Raw genomic sequence first — 5517 nt, forward strand, 5'->3', positions numbered from 1 at the left:
CTGACTGTTGTCAGGCGTGTTGTCCAGGGTGTACTGAAGCACAAGAAGTTCAAAGCTACTCCTTCATTTGTGAGGCATACTATTCTTCTCAAGCTTACGTAGGAGGATGACATGGAATGCTTCCACAAACAAGTTTATGTGTGGCAAGGCCACAAGGTTTTCTTCATGAAGGTTCACAGGATTGAGCTGCTGCCGGACGTCCTCGATGATGTTCATGGCAAGGTCCGTCTTGTGTCCAGCCCAAATTAGATCGAGGCATGAAATAGTTGCCCCAGCTGGTGTTTAATAGTAGTTTGGATTCTGTCTAATTATCCAAACCTTGCCTATTATCGAGCCCTCTGGGCTAGTACACTGTTTGAATCCGTCTATGGGAATTGCTTCTACTTTTGTGTGCCCGTGAATGATCGTAATTGTTGCCGAAACAGATGCGTCCTCACTAGTTTTATCATACGAGCAGTGTGTGTTTTGATGAAATAGAATACTCGTTTGAGAACTGTGCACCGACATATACATAAGTACTTGGAAACACTGTTGGTGCTACCCCACTTGTAAGCAGTTGTGCAAAACACGGCACATTGGCTCAGCTTGCTTCAACACTAGGCTATCGACCAGCTAACAATCAACAATCTGTTGTCTGACATATAAGCAACCATGTATCTTGTTACAGTGGTTCATGCAGTTAACTGAGGCCACAATATAAATTCCAAACGTTCACACGCTAGTCCAACGTTCATGTGGAACACTCACATTAATCTCGGCTTCATAAAAAACTTGAAAAGCATAAGTTAAGCAATTTTATACATCTCAATGATTCATAGAACATAACAAACATATACTAGTTCACAACAAAAGACAAAGTTGTGAGAAGGTATACAAATCAGGAAAAAACAAGCAAGGCTTCTCTGAGCAAAGGGCCTCCCGGCACGCTTAAATTTCCCAGAGTTCACTCTAGTTTTTTCTTGTTGCCACCATCCAGGGTTAGGTTCTCTCATTCCAGAATAACAAATTATAATTGTGTTCTCAGCTGGAATGCTGAACTGAACCATGTAGTGTACTGACCAGCTGAAATTCTTGTGCATTCCACTAAATTTAAGCACCACTATTTGCATAAATAAGTAGACCATAATGCCTCTTGTCTGCGCACCTGTCCAACAAACTGCCGCGCAGCAGTGCCAGCTAGTCGTCCATGGATGAACTGGTAGAAAGTGCATTCCGGACTAGAATGCAGTTGTTTTCGCTCGTCCCTACACTACAATCAGGAAGTAAAATGTACGAATCAACTTCTTTTATATTGCCTTGGTCATTCTACCTAGTAACTACCAATGTAGGAATACGGGGAAGACGGGTGGTTAGACGACGACAATGAGGGATAGCCATCTCATTTTGAGCAGTTCTACTAAAACTTAGGTGTGTGCTTTTGATTGTGCGGATAGAAACGATATGGAGAAAGACATCCCGAAACGATATGGAGACATACATCCCTGTTTGCGCAAATATGAAATACGGTTATTTAAACAGTGACTGTTGGTGTCAAAACCGGCGGATCTCGGGTAGGGGGTCCCGAAATGTGCGTCTAAGGTGGATGGTAACAGGAGGCCGGGGACACGATATTTACCCAGGTTCAGGCCCTCTTGATGGAGGTAATACCCTACGTCCTGCTTGATTGTTCTTGATAATATGAGTAGTACAAGAGTTGATCTACCACGAGATTGAAGAGGCTAAACCCTAGAAGCTAGCCCATGGTATGATTGTTGTTCTTGGTCCTACGGACTAAACCCTCCGGTTTATATAGACACCGGAGGGGGCTACGGTTACACAGCATCGGTTACAAGGAAGGAGATCTCCATATCCATATTGCCAAGCTTGCCTTCCACGCCAAGGAGAGTCCCATCCGGACATGGGACGAAGTATTCAATCTTGTATCTTCATAATCCAACAGTCCGGCCAAAGGATATAGTCCGGCTGTCCAGATATCCCCTAATCCAGGACTCTCTCAGTAGCCCTAGAACCAAGCTTCAATGACGATGAGTCCGGCGCGCAGATTGTCTTTGGCATTGCAAGGCGGGTTCCTCCTTCGAATACTTCATAGAAGATTTTGAACACGAGGATCGTGTCTGGCTCTGCAATACGAGTTCCACATACCACCGTAGAGAGAATAATATTTCCACAAATCTAATCTGCTGACGTACCCCCTTTATTCACGTCTTTATTTCCGTAGTGTGACATCACACCATAGCCAGGTCTTTATTCACGTCTTGTCAAAGCAGAGATTGTGTCCCCTTTATCACGGGATTCTCATCAATACGGACGTGGGTAACCCAACTGTGCCTATGTGTAGGACTCCTAGATCTTTAGGTAAGTCCCAAATGGCCACGAGGCGGACGCTTGATATTCACCCTCTTTATAAAGGGGACAAGACTTTTTCCTCTTGATCTTAATCAAATCCTCCTCCCGCCTCAAGTTCCAACACCCAAAGCTCAGGTTTAGGCACTTCGGACATTCAACTATGTCCGGATCCAACCTTCAAGGTCGGTGGATGCCTTCCTCCGTCACGGAGGAGGACATCAAGAAGTTGAGAGAGGCCACATATCTGACCGCCGAAGTTTCGCATCGGCTACCTACCCAAGGGGAAGTCGTCCTTACTCCTGAACCCAACGAGAGGGTCGTGTTCGTCTCCCACTTCCTCCAAGGACTAGGCCTCACTCTGGATCCCTTTGTTAGGGGTCTTGTGTTCTATTATGGGCTAGATTTTCATGATCTGGCCCCAGATTCCCTTCTTCACACGTCATTTATTGTCGTATGTGAGGCCTTCCTCCGCATTACCCCTCACTTCGGCCTGTGGCTCAAGACCTTCGATGTGAAGCCGAAGATGATCAAGGGGCAACACGTCGCGTGCGGAGGCGCTTCAATAAGCAAAATCGCTGACGCTACATGGCCTAAGGGTAGCTTCCCAGAGATGTCCAGATTGTGGCAGCGGGAGTGGTTCTACATCACAGCTCCCCGAAGTGCCAAGTGGGTAGCTGCGCCCACCTTTCGCTCAGGCCCCCCACCATAACTGATGTCATGGATCAGCAGGGGGCTGAGCTGGGGTCCAGCCAAGGACGTGCCAATACTGCAAAGCTGTATACAAGATCTCTTTGAGAGAGATTTCAGTCTGGTTATGGTAGTGCAAGTTATGCTAGTTCGTCGAGTCCAACCTTGCAAACGCCGCCCCCTCCGCATGTGGGAGTTCAACCCGGAGGAACCGCGAGCTATCCAACACTTCCTCGGCATGACGCCCGAGGAGATGTACAAATTGATCTTCGGACCACAAATAATGTCTCCGGACATCACTGAGGATGCATGCCTAAGCTGCAATCGTCCGGATACCCAAGTAAGTAGCCCCGCATCCGAACACACTGTCCGTTTATTTATCGCAACCTCGCCCTAAAAAAGCCACTCTTTGACCAGGATTGGATAGCGAAGGCAAAGTTGATCAGGTATCCGGCCCCCCTCCCTGAGACATCACCAAATCCCGTGCTAACCAGGATGCTGGAGATCGCGCCTTATCAAGCGCCCTTAGGAGAAGATTAAGGGGGCAACAAGGAGGCTAGTGCCTCTGCGAAGGAGGTTAGCCGGGGAGGAGGGACTGAAACTTCCTCTCCCAGGGAAGGAAGAGGACCGCCTCCGAGGACCCGGAGACAATGGTCTCCAAACGGCGGAAGAAATCTTCGCCGAAGGGTCCTGCACCGGGGGCTACCCCGGCCGCACTATGCCATCAAGGGGATCAGCCCTCCACCAAGCTGTAAGTAAAAGGGAACTTAATAATGAAAATACCTTGCTTTACTTCTGAGGAAAATAACCGAAGCGTTTATCTTGCAGTTCGGATCTTAGCCCTTCTCAGCAGAGCTTGTCTTCAGGGCATCTTCTTCCAGAGATGATGGAGAGCGAAACGCCTCCCCCTGCCATACCGCCTCATGAGGTGGGCAACCCCGAGGTATTGTCGCGGAGGGTTTCTCCTGATCCGGCAAGGCCAGAAGGCAATCCTATGGCCACCCGAAGTCCTCAGTATCCGGCTCTTGAAGAGAGCAATCGAAAGAGTCCGGCACCGCCTGGTGTGCGGTCGGACGTACTGAGGGATCCGCTAGAGCGAGCGGCTATCCCAGAAGAGCATCGCACGTTGATGGGTACGGTGATTGAAAGTATTTCATCCGCCGAAAGCGGGTTGCATGAAGCCTTTATGAGTCTACTGACGAGTTTTGAGGTACGAGAAATGATGTACATTTTTGATGGTACCGCACAGTTTTAGATGTGCCCTTTGTAGATAGTAGCCCCTGAGACTCTGGGTGCTGTTGAAGACGATGGCGCACAGAGGATCATAGTCCCAGGAATAATCGTGCTGCCTTAATATGCAAATGGCGGAGGGTCCTGTGGCCAGCCGGACTGATGAGTTTGCCGAGCTAAAGCGGCAGCTTGACGTGGCAGATGCCGACATCGTACTTGTCAACAAGGGGCTTGACAAGGCATAGGGTATGTGATTCCTCCGGTGACACATGGAAGAGGAGCATGATGCCAGTATCTATAACATGTGTGTGAATGCAGATGGAGCTACGGCCGTGGAGAACCTTCGGGCGGATCTTGCCCGAGCCAAAGAACAAGCCAGGAAAAGCGATGTGGCTGCCCTAAAGGCAGTTAAGGAGCTGAAAGCCGAATAGGCTGCTCACTGCCAAAGGAAGGACGAGATAGCCAGGATGGCTGTGGAATTGAAGAATGCCGCTGACCGTTACGAGATTCTTGAAAAGGAAGATCGAGCGAAGAGGACAGACCTGGAGAAGGCCACGATGGCGACTGTCGGTGTCAAAACCGGCGGATCTCGGGTAGGGGGTCCCGAACTATGCGTCTAGGCCGGATGGTAACACCAGGCAGGGGACACAATGTTTTACCCAGGTTCGGGCCCTCTTGATGGAGGTAAAACCATACGTCCTGCTTGATTAATATTGATGATATGGGTAGTACAAGAGTAGATCTACCATGAGATCAGAGAGGCTAAACCCTAGAAGCTAGCCTATGGTATGATTGTATGTTATGGTTGTCATCCTACGGACTAAAACCCTTCGGTTTATATAGACACCGGAGAGGGTTAGGGTTACACAAGGTCGGTTACAAAGGAGGAGATATCCATATCCGTATTGCCTAGCTTGCCTTCCACGCCAAGTAGAGTCCTATCCGGACACGAGACAAAGTCTTCAATCTTGTATCTTCATAGTCTAACAATCCAGCCAATGGAGATAGTCCGGCTGTCAGGAGACCACCTAATCCAGGACTCCCTCAGTAGCCCCTGAACCAGGCTTCAATGACAATGAGTCCGGCGCTCAGTATTGTCTTCGGCATTGCAAGGCGGGTTCCTTCTCCGAATACATCACAGAAGAATTTGAATACGAGGATAGTGTCCGACCCTACAAAAAAAGTTCCACATACCACCGTAAAGAGAATAATATTTTCACAAATCTAATTTTCTGACTTGTTTTGACAGTATGA

The sequence above is a fragment of the Triticum urartu genome, chromosome 7A (genome assembly GCF_056163025.1).
Source record: "Triticum urartu cultivar PI428250 chromosome 7A, HENAU_Tu73, whole genome shotgun sequence".
Classification (NCBI taxonomy): domain Eukaryota; kingdom Viridiplantae; phylum Streptophyta; class Magnoliopsida; order Poales; family Poaceae; genus Triticum; species Triticum urartu.